This window comes from Dipodomys merriami, unplaced genomic scaffold, assembly GCF_024711535.1.
Source record: "Dipodomys merriami isolate MVZ:Mamm:240054 unplaced genomic scaffold, mDipMer1.0.p SCAF_6, whole genome shotgun sequence".
Lineage (NCBI taxonomy): Eukaryota > Metazoa > Chordata > Mammalia > Rodentia > Heteromyidae > Dipodomys > Dipodomys merriami.
Window position 1 is genome coordinate 37,970,803 of NW_027206179.1, and position 17,146 is coordinate 37,987,948.

Here is a 17,146-nt window from a genome sequence, read left to right on the forward strand (position 1 = left end):
GTTTTCGTCTCTCTGTTTCAATATGATTGTCTCAGCACTAGGTTCAGGAATATAGAATGAAGAAAGCATTTTTTTCCTTATTACTTGTTTATTATTACCTAGAAAGTCAGACTCTTTTAGTATTGACAGGCCTTATTTTGGTGTATTTCATTTGATCTTTTCTTTCCAAATATTTATTAACTATTTACTTAGAGAGTAGGCATTTTCTAAATTCTTGTTCTCACAGAACTTATGGAGTAATAAAAATTTAAGCTTCTAAAGGGACAGAATATTTACAGATAATGCTATAACAGGCAAGCTTGTAGAAAGGCCCTAGGAGTACTATGACTCAGAGCTGAAGTCCTGAAGTACGATTCCTATAAACATCTCTATCTAGAAGATGCTAGAAACTACAGTACCATCATCCAGAAGAGAAAGAAGTAATCCTAGCCAGACCAAAAAAAAACAAAAAAAAAAAAACAAAAAAAAAACCAAACAAACAGAAAGTAACATGAAATAGAGTTTTCCAGAACTAAAGAAGGGTAGCTTTCAAGAAATGGAGGGGAAAGAGATAAAAAGAATCCAAGAAAATGTAGGCATTTTAAGCTATATTAAAGGATTTAGATCTGTTCTAAGGCCCAGGGGAGTCATTGATGGCTTTCAAGAGAATGACAGATTTGAATTGCAATTCAGAAAGTCAGACTCCAAGACTGGAGAAAATGAACCTAGTGATTAATCCAGATGGGAAACAACATGGAGCTTTGTGCCCCACATGCCAAAAGGAATAGGTTAGAATGGCCAACTCTGAGAGGTTTTGGAGAGGTAGAGTCAGTAGGACGTGGGACTAGATGTGAAGGAAAGGAAAGGAAGGATGAAGGATTTGCAGGCCTTATGGCTTGAACAATGTGGTAAAGTGATGCTGTTCACTAAGATGCAGGACACAGATCACAGAGCAGAAGGAGGAGTGCATCTGATGACAGCGCTGGGCAGGGTGGGTTTGAGGTATCTGGTAAACATTGAAATTACCAGGACAGGATTGCCTCAGAGATTTAGATTTGCAAATCATCACCATAGACCAGGCAATTGAAATTCCACTAGTAGATAATGCTATCAAGCTAGAGCATCTAGCGTGAGATGTAGGGGCCAATAGACTAAAAAGACATTATCAGATGGATTGGAGAGAAAAACAAATGTGTGCTGCGGTGCACGTATACTCATACACACACAAGGATGCAGTTAGCAACAACTTCAAGAATTTCTATCTCTTAATATAGTCTTTTGGTCTTCTTAAACATTGGCCTTCCAACACTCATGGCTTTTCAGAGAAGTCTCATGAGTGTTTGTGGATTTTCTCTCTAAATGTATGGCTATACTGGGCTATACTGTGTAGAATTGGCCCCCTAATCCCTGAGCTCTCTTAGAAGCATTGGTCCTAGTAGAAAGTGTTACTGCTGGATTTACTTTTCTTGTCATTCACATCTGCTGTCTTAATACAAAAAGCAGCTTGCTCTGTATTGCCAGACCAGAGCTGCTGGGCAATGCAGAACAGAAAGGAGAGGAAAATCTTCCTTCTTAACAGATATGGAAACTTCTTGGATGCAGACTGTAAGAGCAAAATGCAATGGAATTCAATAAAAATGATAGAGACAGCCCTCTGATGTTAGAAGTAAAAATTAAGTCCACTGGAAATCACCCTAGGGCTGATGTCAAATGTATTAAGAACTATTGCCATGAAGAGAATAAAGGAAGAGGTGACAAAGAATGACCTGGCCCCATTTATAAAGAAATAGAAAGACCTGGAAAAAAATCATATTAGGTGAAGTAAGCCAGACCCAAAGAATCATAGGTCCATGGTTTCCCTTATTTGTAATAATTAGCATACGTCTAGGACAATCTTAGCAGATGAGCTGAATAGCTCAATAGCTATGTACATATGACCATATAAGATGATGCTAGGAGAAATGAACTCCAAGACATGGACACAAGAGGGTTTTCTTTGTTGTTGTTTTTAATGTACAATGTGATTTTTTGTTTCTTTTGTATGTTCTTTCCCCTTGGTGTATCCTCTGCAGTCACTGTATTTGATTTTGTATATATGTTTATTTGAATTAGGGAGGGAAGGGGAACAACAGAATGGTGAGACAATGGACAAGAGGGGAACCAATGAAACCATGATATACACAAGACAATATGTTGGAAGCGATCTATACAACTTGTGGGGGAGGTTGGGAGGAGGGAAAGTAGGAGAAAGATGAGGGAAGGGGTAAAAGTTTGACAAGAAATATAGTTATTACCTTACTCATGTAACTGTAACCCCTCTGTACATCACCTTGCCAATTAAAAAAGAAAGAGGTGACAATGATAAAGATGCATTATACTCATAAACCAATGTTGAATTGAAAGCCCCCCTTGTCAACTACTTAGTGATAATAAGAAATAAATTAAGTTGTAAACAAGACAAAGCCAAAACAGAACTATTACCTCTCAAAGTGTACTTTCCCAGAGAGTACTCTGATGTTACTAGCTCAAATTTGTCCCCAAAGAAGAGTATGGCTAAGAAAATGTTCCTTTGCTTCTTTCAAACTCTTTCTGAACCCCATACCATGTGTTCTCTTACTGGTAGTACCATTTCCATTCTGTTAGTCCAATCAGTATTCATTAATCAAAGATACATGTCATAACTATTGATCAAATCATCTGTATCTTGTCTTTTTTTTTAACTAGGCTGGTCTTGAAGTTGTGATCTTCCTGCCTCTGTCTTCCCAGTTCTAGTACTACATGTATGAGCTACCATGCCCAGCTTGGTCTTTCTCATGAATTAACCATCTGGACCTCACATTCTTAATTCAAATCCTGTGTTTTTATTTTAACTTACTTGGCAGCACTACAGACAATCAATTTACTGTAACTTCAGAAGTATTTTCTTTTTTGAAAAGGTGATGGCATTGTTCACATACAGGTTAATCACTGCAGGAAAAAAATACAATAAACAAAACAGAAAAAACAAATCCCTCTGATTGTCGTCTTCCTACAACAGGTTGCACAAATTACAAAGGCGGTCGTGTATGACACCTTCAAATGATTGTACGTGAGTAAAATCAACAGAAGCATTATCAAGGAAGCAAGAAATAGATGGAAGAAGAATAATAAAGTTGGAAAGAGTCTTTGCCCCCCTGTATTTCCAAGAGAAGTGGCAAAGAGCAAAACAACAACAACAAACAAACAACAGCAATGCATGTCAAAAGGGATATGCTTTTAAGGTTAAGAGGAAGACAGAGGCAAGCTCCGTACATAGAAATTTTCAGTCATGTTTTCAAATCACTCATGGCTTTGAGGTGGTGAAAGGTCCACAGGACGGGGATTTATGCATAATCGGATCATTCAAAAACATAGAAATGGCTGCCAGAGCAAAGTACAATGTTCACTTTTGAAATCACAAGAAAAGCTTTGTTTTCAGCAGGCTGAATTGACTAAAGTTTAGTTTCAGTGAAGCATGTTTTTGCTTTGGGTGTCACTATTTAGTTTGGCATCCTCGCCAAAGAAACCTTTTTCTTGCTTCAACTGTTGTTTTTCTTCTGCTGCTACAACTGTGAAAGTAGAGGCAAGCTCCTGACCTCCATATTTAAATGAGGACTGGCTCCCTGTTTTCCTTTGATTCTGATAAAGGGAGTGGGGAGCTGGGGGCTTGATAGCTTGCCAGGACTTGTAAAGCTGATAGTTTTGTGCCTTGTCTCTTGAATAATCTGGAAAATCAAGTTTAGCTGGTTTGATCAAAGAGTTTGTAAGCCACTCACATTCAATAACTTGCATTCAATAACTATAGATACTGTATACATGGACCAGCCAAAGGCCAAAAAGCTAATAGTTCTGCCAGAGATAAAGTATTATGTATGTTGTGCTTGTGAATAACGAAGGAAGGAATTCTTTATTTTAATATTGGTGGCAGCTAAGGTTTCTCCTGGCTAGATCTTCAGACAAAGTTCTCCAAATCTTCACTACTTTGGTCATGAGTTAAAAAAAATTTTTTTTTAGATCTTGCTGCTATCTGCCCATTTAAATCCCAGGTGGAGAGAGGAGATAAACCCTGTATCACTTCTTACTGAAGGTTCAGACAGAGAGAAGGAAGTAAATAGCAAGGTGAGATTGCCTTGCTTTTGAGGGAAGTCATTTTATATCCAGAGCTTCTAGTCACAACACCTGAAGAGACAAAACGACTGGCATAGCCTTTTATTTGGACATCCCTATCTGGGGCAGATTGATCATGAAGGACAAAACTGTGCCCTGATATGGGAAAATAGAAAAATTAATATCAAAAAAGATTCAGGTTACTTCAAGTCCTGTTGTTACTGTGATTCAATTTATGCAAGGACTAGTAACTTTCTTGGCAAATCTATAGACTGTACCTTTGGCCAGTATTTTCCTCTAGAGCAGATAATATGAAATCAGGTTCTGAAAGATGAGGTGCTCAAAGCTCTAATGTGCACAGAGAATATTCTGGATACCTTCAAAGGACAGCCAAGTTGATTGATTATGATTTCCTAAAATGGTAGCTTTAGTGACTACTAAGAAGTCCTATAAAACACTGTTAAATAAAAATTTTTAAATATGCACACACACACACACACACACACACACACACACACATACACATACCTGGCATGTTGACCTGCCTTTAAACTAAATTACAGGTGCAGTGGTGACATATGTAAATGAATCTGCCAGTATAAGTCACTGAATATTATATATTCTGCTCAATAACAGGCAAAGCATCATTCAAGTTTTGTACTAATTAAAGAACTACTTGGTTGCTAAGAATCAGCATATGAAGAACATACGTTCTTATTAAGCGCTTTCCCAAGAGTTAGAAAGATGAGAGGTAGATCTCAGGTTTCAAGGAACTATTATTAGGTTCTCAAAGTATTTTCTAAATCACATGCATTTTTTTATGAGAAAGCTCAGAGTCCATATCACATAAACAAGATCAGGTTGAGTTTTAAATGGTAATGGTGGGACTCACTTCTTTCCAAGTTCTTTTTCCTTCATCCCACCAAATCTTGCTTCTTGGAACCAGGATTTGAACAAAGTTAAACATCATAAAGAAATTTATTCAGTACACATAGACTTTTATGGACCAAAAGGCATTTTTACAGTGTAATCTACATTTCTGTAAATCTTCCTGGAAAATCCCCTATGATTGAGTACTACTTAAAGACTTAAAAATATACATTTGCCATGGGGCTTTCAAAAAGTTAAAGGGGACAAAGGGGAAGAGAAATGCATAGATCCATGTGATTAGTCTGTCTTCTCTAGAACAAAAGATTGCTTTTATGGCCCAGTGCTTCTTGGCTTCATCCCTAGCAGGCCTCCAGTTCTCTGTCCAACAGTGAACAACAGACTCCACCCAACCCAATACCTTTTTATTCCTTTATTGTGTGTGTGTGTGTGTGTGTGTGTGTGTGTGTGTGTGTGTGTGCATGCGCATGCACCAGTACTCAGGCTTAAACTTAAAGTCTTGAGCTCTTGTTTGACTTTTTCAGTGAAGTCTGGGACTTTACCACTTGAACCACACCTCCATTTCAGGATATTTGCTAGTTAATTGGAAATAAGAGTCTCATGGACCTTTCTGCTACAAATCACCATCCTCAGATCTCAGCCTTCTGAGTGGCTGGATTATAGGTGTGAGCCACTGCCATCCAGCCCTGGTTTTCTTCCTTAGCAACTTTTTCATCAGGCAAGTTTCCACAGGTAATTCTTCCCCTAACCTGACATGGGCTGAGACACAAAGTCCCTTTGTCAGCTCTATAGTAGTACACGGTCCTTACCATCCCCAGCTCTGAAACTTCCATGCTTCTGGCTTACTGAATCATGAGTGTGAAAGATGTGTGCAAATCACAGAGGATTGCTTTTCACTCTTTCTCATTTGTACTTTTACAGGAATTTTGAGTGAGCAAGACTGGAGTGAAATTACAGTTGATTTTCCAGAAATTATATCCTCCCACCTACAACAGCACAGAAAATGTGCACAGTCCTACTCGCGTGTGGATATAGGAAAGCTCCCAGAGCCACTGCCAATTGGTGCTACCCAAATCACTCTACTCTTTATTCCTTCTTTCTTGAACTTTGTCAGGAACTTCTCATTCCCAGGTCTCTTTTTTCCTCTTCCTTTCTCCTTCCTCCTTCCCCCTTTCTTTATATCCTCTTCTTTCCTTCCTTGTAGCATCATAATGCTCTCCCTTTCTACTGATACTCAGAATCCAACATTGTAAAATGTCAACTTCATTCCAACCCTATCAACACTTGCCCAGTAGCAAAGGACAAGTGCCAAGATCTTCCCTTTCCCCCTTCAGAAAAAAATAAAACTTTTAGCTGAACAACTTTTCCAATATAGCTAGTACCAAAGAATTCTTTATTTTCTCTTTAACTTATTCAGTCCACATAATTTCTGAAAATTGACAGTATTTTTTTTTCATAGACTTGCCAGCTAGGGCTGTGCTCAGCACATGCTTGGGGTTATTCTTTTTTTTTTTTTAAATAGGGAACGCTTCACGAATTTGTGTGTCATCCTTGCGCAGGGGCCATGCTAATCTTCTCTGTATCCTTCCAATTTTTTAGTATATGTGCTGCCAAAGCGAGCACAGCTTGGGGTTATTCTTATAACAGGATTTAAGTAAAAATAGATTGTAAGTTAGAAACTAATGGTTATTTTTTTAATCATAAGCATACCTCTCAGCTAATATCTATAACATCTGATGTATATCCAGATGTATATGTCCCAGTTATCAATTCAATTTACTTATTAAGATACTGACACCTAGAATTAATTTTTTGTCAGTTTTGGGGTTTGAACTCTGGGCCTGGGCACTGTCCCTCAGCTCTTCAGCTCAAGGCTAGCACTCTACCACTTGAACCACAGCACCACTTCTGGTTTTCTGGCGGTTTATTGGAGATAAGAGTTTCAAAACCTTTTCTGCCTGGGATGGCTTCGAACCATGATCCTAGATCTCAGTCTCCTGAGTAGATAGGATTACAAGTATGAGTCACCAGTGCCTGGCTAGAATTAATTTTTAAGTGTCTTTATTTTGTGTTAGTAATAATCTCTATTCGCTATATATTTATAGATATATCTATATCCAGATATTTGATATAGATATATCTTAGGCATAGATATATCTATAAATATAAATATGTAAAGGTACATCTAGAGATAGATGGATAGATAGATAGACAGACAGACAGATAGACAGACAGATTTTTGGTGGTATTAGAGTTTGAACTCAGGCTTTTATGCTTGCTAGGCTACCACTCTACTCTTGAACCATACCTCCAACATTGCTTTTTTGCTGGTTTGTGTGTATGTGTATGCTGGTCCTGGGGCTTGAACTCAGGGCCTGGATGTTGTTCCTGAGCTTTTTTGTTCAAGGTTAGTGCTCTACCACTTGAGCCACAACTCTACCTACAGCTTTTTGCTGGTCAATTGGAGTTAAAAGTCACATAGACCTTTCTGCCTGAGCTGGCTTTGAACTATAATCCTCAGATCTCAGTCTTCTGAGTAGCTAGGATTGTATGTATGAACTACTTGTCTCATTATAAAAAAATTTAATAAACTTATTGAGCCTAGTATCAAATGACATAGTTTACTTTTCATCATTCATTTCCAAATTTTATCACAGACTTATACCCATAGAGAATTATGAATACTAAGCCAAGTAATTATTTTCCCTTAAATTTTATTTAATTCTATAGGTACTTCTGTGCAAATTCTCCCCAAACCTTTATTTTTTAACCCTTTCCCTACAAATGTCAGATGGGATTGTAGCCACCCACTAACCATCTCTGTTCTGAAACCACCTTGCAAACAAATAGTGGACTCCAAGTGAAGCCTTCAACAAATCCTCTCCACAGACTATAGCATGGTGTGTGTGATCCATTTCCTGTGGAGGCAGCCACACCAGAGGGACATATGGAGCCGCTAAAGACTTCATCTGTGTTTATTGGAGCTGATTTTGAAATGTGAGCAGAAAATACCCAGGAGTCATTTCAAGCGAAAAACAAGAACTGGAGCAAGGGAGAATTATGAATCCTGCAATACCCCATTTCCATTCCAACTGTCAGTAATCTTGGTCAAATCTCTACTGAAGGATTGGAGGTATGGCTAAGGTGGTAGAGCACCAACTAATGAGTGAAAGCATCAAATACTGAGTTTGAGTTCTAGTCTCAGACCAAAAGAAAAAACAATCTCCACTCAGGCTTCACTGGTATTCAAATGAATATCTTCTGTTCTCAATCCAATCTAATTTCTCCCTATCAAAACTTTATGTTCCAGGCATAATCAAATGCCTTCCATTGTATTGTTTGTCTGCTTGGAAAGTCCTATGTTTCCTTTCTGCCCGTGGAAGTTCTAGTTACCATTCACCTTTGTGAAGCCTTCTGTTTTTCCCTCTGGGTAAAAGAAATGGTGCTTTCTTTTAAACCATCATATCATAATAGCCTTTGTCCCAAGCAGGCCTGTATGAGACTTACCTGTCAACTTGTCTACCTACTCTACCAGACTATAAACTCCTTGAGATCAGGGACCACTTCTGACCTAGTTGTTCATCTCTACTAGTGCTTGACATGGTGCTTTGTATGTAGCAAGCTCCCCATTGTTATCTACTAAATTGAATTGAATGAATGGTTACTGAATAAAAAAAATTACACATAATTTTATCTACATAATTATAGCTAAGCTGGTACAGGTGGTTACTCTGTCATTCTTTTCGTTTCCAAGTCTCAACTTGCTGTTGAATCATTTGTAGATTTCCTGGCAGCTTTTTTTTTATATTACTAGGATTTAGTGGTATAAAAAATATGATCTTGTAATTTGAATTACTGTAAAAGTAGTTCCTTAGTTTTGTAATCTGTGTACAAGGGAGGGTTATAGCTGTGTATGGTTCCTCTTGTAGTGAGTAAAGCAATTTCAGGTTTACGCTGAGATTGTTTCCTTTTGCCTTTTGATGGCTTAAATTCATAAGGAATGACTTCATTCCCACACGAAATGGAAAAAGCTACACTGTAGATGCATGACTGAAGCTGAATTAATTGTATGTCTCATACTAAAATAATTGCCAGGCTCTCTGTGTATAAACTGAATTATTTCATATAGATGATTGTACCGTAATACTAAATTTTTTTGCAATGAATAAACCCATCATAATGATATTGTTTCTATAGGGCTGTCATTTCTGGAAACTAAGTGAAATACTAGGGAAATTTTATTTACTTGGCCCATTTCTATTGTAGAATGGTAAAGACAAGGTCTCCTGTTAGCTCTCTGTTTGGGAGCTTTTTACCAATTTGAGACCACTGGAACCAATAGGCTGTTTCTAGTCACTTTCAGCCTTGATATAAATGTGTTGTTCCTAAGCTACTTAGATGACAACTTCACTTTGATCAGTCTTATATGCCTCTGTGATGTTGATACTAATTTTCACAATTTATTGTACACCTGATGCCATTTATGTTTTAAAACAGTAATGTACTCATTACCTTACTCATGCAACTGTAACCCCTCTGTACATCTTTACAATAAAATAAAATTGAAAAAATAAAAATAAATAAAAAAACAAAAAAAATAGAACAAATTCCAAACAGAAACCTAAATAAAATAATGCCAGTTTTCCTTACCTCTATGTTGATTAAAATATGGGTTTTACAAGTCAGGTGCCAGTGGCTCAGATTGCAATCCTAGCTACTCAGAAGGCTGAGATCTGAGGATCCTGGTTCGAAGACAGATCAGGCAGGCAAATCCACAAGAGTCTTGTCTCCAATTAACCAACAAAAAGCTATAAGTGGAACAGTGAATTAAGAGCATCAGCCTTAAGTGAAAAAGTTAAATAAAAATGCAAGGCCTGAAGTTCAATTCCCATTACTTCAATTCCCATATACTTGATATAGATAGATAGATAGATAGATAGATAGATAGATAGATAGATAGATAGATAGATAGATAGATAGATAGATCGATAGATCGATAGATAGATAGATAGATAGATAGAGATACACACATAACACCCCCCCACACACAACACACATATGATCCTTAGTTTGAAAATTTTTCCCAACACTTGTTTCAAAGATTTAAAAGGGTCCTTTTGCTCATTGAATTAGGCAGAAAAACTAATGGTCCAAGTGCCTAGCTAATTAACATGAAAATGGAATCGAAGAACTATGTTACAGGCTTTTAAAACACAATTAGTATAATCCAATCACAAATCTCTAATTTCCTCTTGGTAACATAGGTTTATTCAATTGTCATAATTCTTAGTCCAATCTTCTTGAAATATCAGTTTTTTTCACTTACCAATAAAAGTAAGTTTCTCATTTTAAAGTAACTATTTCCACTTGTAAGACAGTAAAAAGTTTCTATCTTCTCACATAATCTATCAAAATTAGAAAGCATATCATTTTGGCAAAAGTAAATATTTCCAGTCTTCTTCCAGAGTCTTCTGCTTCAATCACATACTATATCTTCTAATATAGTAAGAGCAACTTTTACTGGATATTCATAGTGTCTACTATGACTGGTTCATCTACCTTGTTCAGAATACAGAGTAAGAGATTTCATACCACCAAATAAAAACATTTTTTGACCTTTGAAATATATTTTTCTGAAAATATATTATTCCCTAGTCTGGCCATAGTGAGAATGATCAAAAGAAGTATATGGTAATCAAGGTCCTTGAACTCAAAGAAATCATTATAATCATATAAAATGAACAGCAACAGCCAATGGTAACTGTAAGAGTTCAGGGTAAAGAGTAATAGAGACTGATTATATCCTACAATATTTCAGATCTATTGAGCAATTCAAACATTAAATTCTATTTTATCCATTGGAAGAAAAAAGAGTTACAGAGAAACAGAGAGCAGAAAATCAGTTATTTGACCCTGTTAGTGGATAATAGAAGGCAAGAAAATTGCCTGCTCAATAATCAAAGAAAAGAGCTGCTGAATGGCAGAAGAGGGTATCTGTGTGTAGATATGAATATAAGTGAGATCAGCCCATTGGTGTGGTGGGGGAAAAAATCACTAGCTTTGTGAATGGTAAGACTGTATTCCCATACGTTCTCTGCATTAACCTTTGGAGCTCCATGACTGAATCCAGGTTAACATTTAAGGCAGATGATTTGAACAACATGAACCTTCATTAGTGCGATTAGACACTTATAAGTCATAAAGCATTTTGAAAGTACAAGATGATAAAAATCATTATTAACAACATATTCATGATCCGATCCACATATTCTCCTATCTAAAACCCTCTAGAGACTTCACTTTGCACTGGAAATAAAATCTAGATTCATCATCATCAATAATGGCTAAGACCTGTCTACTCTCCACCTTCAGTTGTTGCTATGTTCACTTTTCTTTAGAAGCATTAGCTTTCTCCTACTTCAAAGCAAGCTCAGTTGGTCACCCAGTTTTCTCCTTCTCCTCTATTTCTCTGTCTGTCTGTCTGTCCGTCTGTCTCTCTTTCTCTGTCTGTCTTCTTTTCCTCCTGCCTCTGGATAGTTGAAAAAAAAATCTTCAGATATCAAATAAAACATCTCCTCAGAGGGGGATTTTCTACCCACTTTATGTTAAGTAACGTTACATGTTTTCTTCAGATTCCCCATCCTTTGTTTTTGTACAACACTTATTATAAGCCACAATGGCAACAACCTTTGCTGTTGCTGACTGGCTCCTGAATCTTTTTCTTTTTCTTTTTTTCTTTGGGGTCTCTATTGTGTCGTTCTTTTTCCCGTTGAATAACAAAACAAAACCTTCTTGCCTCTACCTCTCCTTCTAGTTGTTGGGTTTCTATGCTTTATAACTTGATTTTCCTCTCCCATTCTCTCTTGCAGGTTCTGCAGTCAGGCTCCATGTAAGTGTTTCATGCATGTGACAAGAATGCCTGAGATTAGCAACTTAACAGGATAAAAACTTTGCTTTACAGTCTCAGAGGCAGTTTCATCCTGATAGGGAGTGTGCAGTGCAGCAAAACTGCTCACCTTATGGCAGCCAGGGAACCAAAAGAAAAGAAGAGGAGGCCACAGTCTCAATATACCATTCAGGGTTATTTCAAGTGACCTTAAGTTCCTCCCATGAAATCGTACTCCTAAACTGGTGAGAACTAAGGAAACTACAATGGGAACTAAGCCTTCAACATGTAAGACTCTGGGGGGACATTTGAGATCCAAACCATAAGGGTACCTGGCCCCCCACTCCATGAAACAGCTCTTATGAATGTCACTAAAACTTGATTTTGCCAAATCTGAGGGACAGTTCTCAGCCCTCATCTGCAGCAGCAGCAGTGTAACATTGATCGTTGCATTGATTGTAACATTGATCCAATGCATACCTGTTCATTTGTTTGTTTTGTGGCACCTAGACTCTATTTTCTCTGGGCTTCCCTATATAGTCTGACAGGCTGTTCTCAGTCTCCTTTATTAGCTCCTCACCATCTTGAAGGTCAAAAGCTCAGACTTTTCTCAATTTTTAGGCCACTCGCAATTCTGTACTGATCATTTAGAGATGTGTGTACTGAGTATTCTCCCCTTGACTGTTATGGAGGTAACTTGAATGCAAGATTCCTGATCTTTTTACCAATTACTAAATAATAAACTACTGAAAAAGCAATGGCTTAAAACAACAAAATTTTGAATTCTTCAAAATTTTTATTATCTTTAAGTAGTTGTATAAAGGGGTTTCAACATAGTTTATGTACAATGAATCTTCATCAATATCACCCCTTAACAACTACTTTTTGTTTGTTTTACTTTATTTTTATGCTGGTCCTGGGGCTCGAACTCAGGGCTTGGCCATTTTCCCTGAGATTTTTTGCTCAAGGCTTGTTTTACTACTTGAGCCACAGCTCCACTTCCTGCTTTTTAGTAGGTGACTAGAGATAAGAGGCCCTTGAACTTTCCTGCCCCAGTTGGCTTCCAACAAAAGAAACAAAAACCACATACATAAGTATCTGCCTATTATAAAGTTGGTTGAATAGGACTGTTTCTGGTGTGATGATTAAGTAGGGAGTCTTGGGTATGTGGCTCCAATGATCTTGAGATTTACAAACATAAAAACTAAAGCTAATTGGAAGCTTCTTTGAACTGTACTTACATTAGACTCATAATTCATGCAAATTTTTCTTCTATATCATATGTACATTTGTCCTAATTTAAAAAGTCTAGATAATATTTATCAAATATTTTCAGAAGGTTACATAACTCCTTTCTAAACTCCTTTCTTCTATTTTTCTTTTTTGGTCTGTGGTGGGGCTTGAATTCTGGGCCTGGGTGCTGTCCCTGAATTCTTCAGCTCAAGGCTAGCACTCTTCCACTTGAATCACAGTGCCACTTCTGGTTTTCTGGTGGTTAATTGAGATAAGAGTCTCATGGGCTTTACTCCCTGGGCTGGCTTTGAACTGCAATCCTCAGATCTCAACCTCCCGAGTAGCTAGGATTATAGGCGTGAGCCACCAGCGCCCACCTTTCTTCTATTTTTGTACAGGACTTTCCCAGTCTTATTTTCAGATATTTATAAATAATTGGTTGAATAATAGTGGCAAATGAGAGTTTTCTAGACCTTTTTCTGTGTCCAGTACTCTATAGCCTTTCCCTTCAACTAGGCTGTATTCAAAGCATCATGCTTGCTAATCTTGGAAACCACATATTACAGATAACAGAGTCACAGTGTGGAAGGAGCTTCGAATGGCCTGATGGAGGAAAAGTGTATGCCAATCCCATCATGATTATAGTGAGAAAAAAATTTCCTCCCTAACTATACCATGACCCACTATGGACTTCATGCCAGCAGCTACTTTTCTTTTAACAAAATAAACATTTAAATTCTTCTCCACATCATTGGGACAATGGATGTGGGAGATGAGATCTATTTGTTCCATACCTTCCAAGAACACTTAGCATATCACAGCAAAGGCCTAGCAAGATCCACTGATTCCCTTTCTGAAGAATAAGGTGTACCTGCATTACACCCCCTCTCCAAACATGCATGAATACCCTTAACAGGTGAAGGTGTTAAAAGAAGAAGGAAGGAAAGTAGATCCCTTCTCTCTCTCTCTCTCTCTCTCTCTCTCTCTCTCTCTCTCTCTCTCTCTCTCTCTCTCTCTCTCTCTCTCTCTCTCTCTCCTATATATATCTATATATGTACATATATAGATATATATATGTTACAAAAAAAAAGGTTGCACTCTCCTGAAAACAATATTAGAGTCCCCAGAGCCCTTTGCTTCTTCTCAGGCTGCTGGCAATAAGATCCGCTATGACCTACTTGAAGAAACAGCCTGGCTGCCAGCCCCAGAAAAGCCAACAATGGAACTTCTTTGGGAGTGGCAAGGCCCTGCCATTGCCGCCATCAGCTTCAGTGCTTCAGCATGATGCAACACGTCAGATCCCCTCCCTGTGGGGAGTATTTCTTTTCTTAGGAGGTAAAATTCAGGTTCTGCCATTTGCAACAGGTTTGTTGTATATCATGATATTTGAAAAAAGATTTTTTTAAAAAACCACCTGATTAATTTGGGAGTCAATAGAGCCCTGCCCTGCCCTATTAAAACAGATTGTTTTTAATGTAATAAAACTCGGCTCCTCTTTGCTATTTTATGTGAGGAACATGAGATGGTGAGTAGTCTAATGACAGCATAAAAGTTACAGAATTGACACAGGAGCCCATGAGTATTAGTGGATTTGTAAAGTTATGTTCTTTCTGCTATGTCTGAATTATTGCATGCAAATTACCTGAATGTCAAATATCTCCAAACTTAAAACCTAGCATCATCTTTCGGCCTAATCCATTTGTTGTTTTTTTTTTTAGGGGGGGGGTCCGGTCGTGGGGCCTGAACTCTGGGCCTGGGCACTGCCCTCAGCTCTTCAGCTCAAGGCTAGCACTCTACCACTTGAGCCACAGCACCACTTCCGGCTTTTTTCTTATGTGGTGCTGAGGAATCGAACCCAGGGCCTCGAGCATGCAAGGCAAGTGCTCTACCACTGAGCCACCTTCCCAGCCCCAACAGCCTAATCCATTTGTAAAAGGAGAAATTATTGATCATTTTAAGACAGAGGAACTGCAGGATTCCGATGACTCACGCTGGAGTCTGAGATCTGAGAATTGTGGTTCAAAGCCCGCCTGGGTGGGAAAGTCTTTGAGTCTCTTATCTCCAATTAACCAGAAAACTGGAAGTGGTGCTGTGCCTTGAAGTGGTAGAGTGTTAACTTGAGCAAACAAGCTCAGAAACAGAGCCCAGGCCTGAGTTCAAGCCCTAGGATCTCCAAAAAAATAAAATAAAATAATAAAAGGACAGGGGAACTATTCCTATCTGCCAAGTGTGGATTTAGACTTTGTAGCAAAAAGATTGATGAGATGACAGGATTCTTGAAACCCAGTGCATGTTCCTAAACCACTAAAATCTGCCATTGTTTCTACTTGCCTTTTATTCCTAATTGATCTTATGAAAAACATTCTCTGTTAGTAAAGGATCCTTTACCTGCTGTGCTTTGGAAGCTTAGTCTGAAATGTCACATGTATTTAGCTGGGCATGGTGGTATATGCATGCATATAATCCCAGCACCCAAGAGTTTGAGACAGCAGGATGACAGATTTGAGATCAGCCTGGGCTAACCAGTGAGAACATGTCTCAAAATACAAAACCAAACAAGCAAATAAACAAAACATAAAAGAGTAATGCTTGTTAACTTTGGCTTGCAAGAAGTTTTCCCCAGCCTGCCCTACAACTGAATCCTTTTACTCCATTCATTGGTTGGTTTGATGATAAAACATGGTCATATTGCCTGTTTACATGCTCCCATGCCACTTTCTAATTGGGGTGACTTGAAAATAAGAGTCTATTATTCTCTGAATCACTCCTATTATCTGTCTCAATGTTCATCCTGGACAACAGCACTGCTTGTTGATTGACAGAAATACCCTGAGTTGTTGTGTCCTTCTGTTTCTGGTTTCTTCTTCATTTCTCATAGTTTCACCTGATCAAGAAATACTAGTTTTTCTGCCTTTACAATGTGGGAGAGTTCACCATGAAGGCAGAGTGTTCCTTTAGTACTGTTCTACTTGGAGCTTGTCACTGCTCGTGTTCACATAGTTTAAACTCCCTGAGAGGATGTTCATGCCCTCATGAACTGCTTAGCTCGCCATAGTGGATCATGTTGTAAGTTATAATGAACCATGCCTGTGCCCACCCTACAGTACAGATATGAGGTGGGTCTTTCACCATCCTAAATGTGACCGTGATTCATTCTAGAAGCTCATTCAACTTCCTTTATTGGTTTTTGTTTTTCTCAATTTCTCACTTGGAGACAATTTCAAGTTTCAAGTCTCCAAGGCCAAGGAAAGTCCTACTTCAAAAGTCATCTGTACTAAAACCTACTGTTTTTCTTTCCATCTTAGTCGAACAGCTAGCAATGTTTCAGTTCTTTGCCTTCTTTCCATTCTGCCATCTTCCTGCTTCCGAAATGGACGTCTTCTGCTGGTCCCAGTGTCTCTGGCACACTCAGGTTCCTTGTTGAATGTTCTGGCCTTTCTATGACACGAAGAACCCTCTGTGTCATCCTGACCCTCACACATCTCACCTACTGTCCTGTGGCTTCACCACCTCCCGTCACTTCTTAGGTATCTCCTAACCATGTTTCTCAAACAGGGAACCAGACTTTTCCCTATGAGAAAAGTCATTGGCTTTAGCTAGCACATTTCCCAGGTTCATCAAACAAATGCAAGCAAGAGTTCCCTGTGTCCCATGGACAAACCCCCAAATGTGGTGCTGCAGTTATGTCAGCTTGTCCATGAACTTTTAAGCCCATCCTTAAAAAGGATAGGAGCCTGGCTCAGAGCAAAGTGGTTAGCCTGGTTCTACCCAGGCTGGAAGCTCCCTTCTCTGGCAAGTATTATCACCTGTGGCTTCTCCTATAGCTGTGTTCTTCATAGCTCCTCTGATCTTTCTCACTTTTCCAAGTGGCTCCCAGCTCCAGGTTCTGCCCTCATTTTTAAAAGACATTTAAAACAAAGCCCACCCTCCCTTCTTGACATGCTTCCCCTTCAAACTCCTCTGTGAGTAAAACCATCATTTCTGAAGTCAGACGACCTCAGAGCGATCAATATAAATTTCCTCTCAGCTTTCCTC

At 38.4% G+C, this 17,146-nt stretch overlaps 1 non-coding gene across 1 annotated transcript; it reads right to left on the minus strand.

Moving 5' to 3' along the window:
* Window positions 1-6,506: 6,506 nt before the first annotated feature.
* Window positions 6,507-6,615, minus strand: LOC138814406 (U6 spliceosomal RNA). Its single transcript, XR_011367985.1, has one exon. It is a non-coding gene; the product is annotated as a U6 spliceosomal RNA (small nuclear RNA).
* Window positions 6,616-17,146: the final 10,531 nt, after the last annotated feature.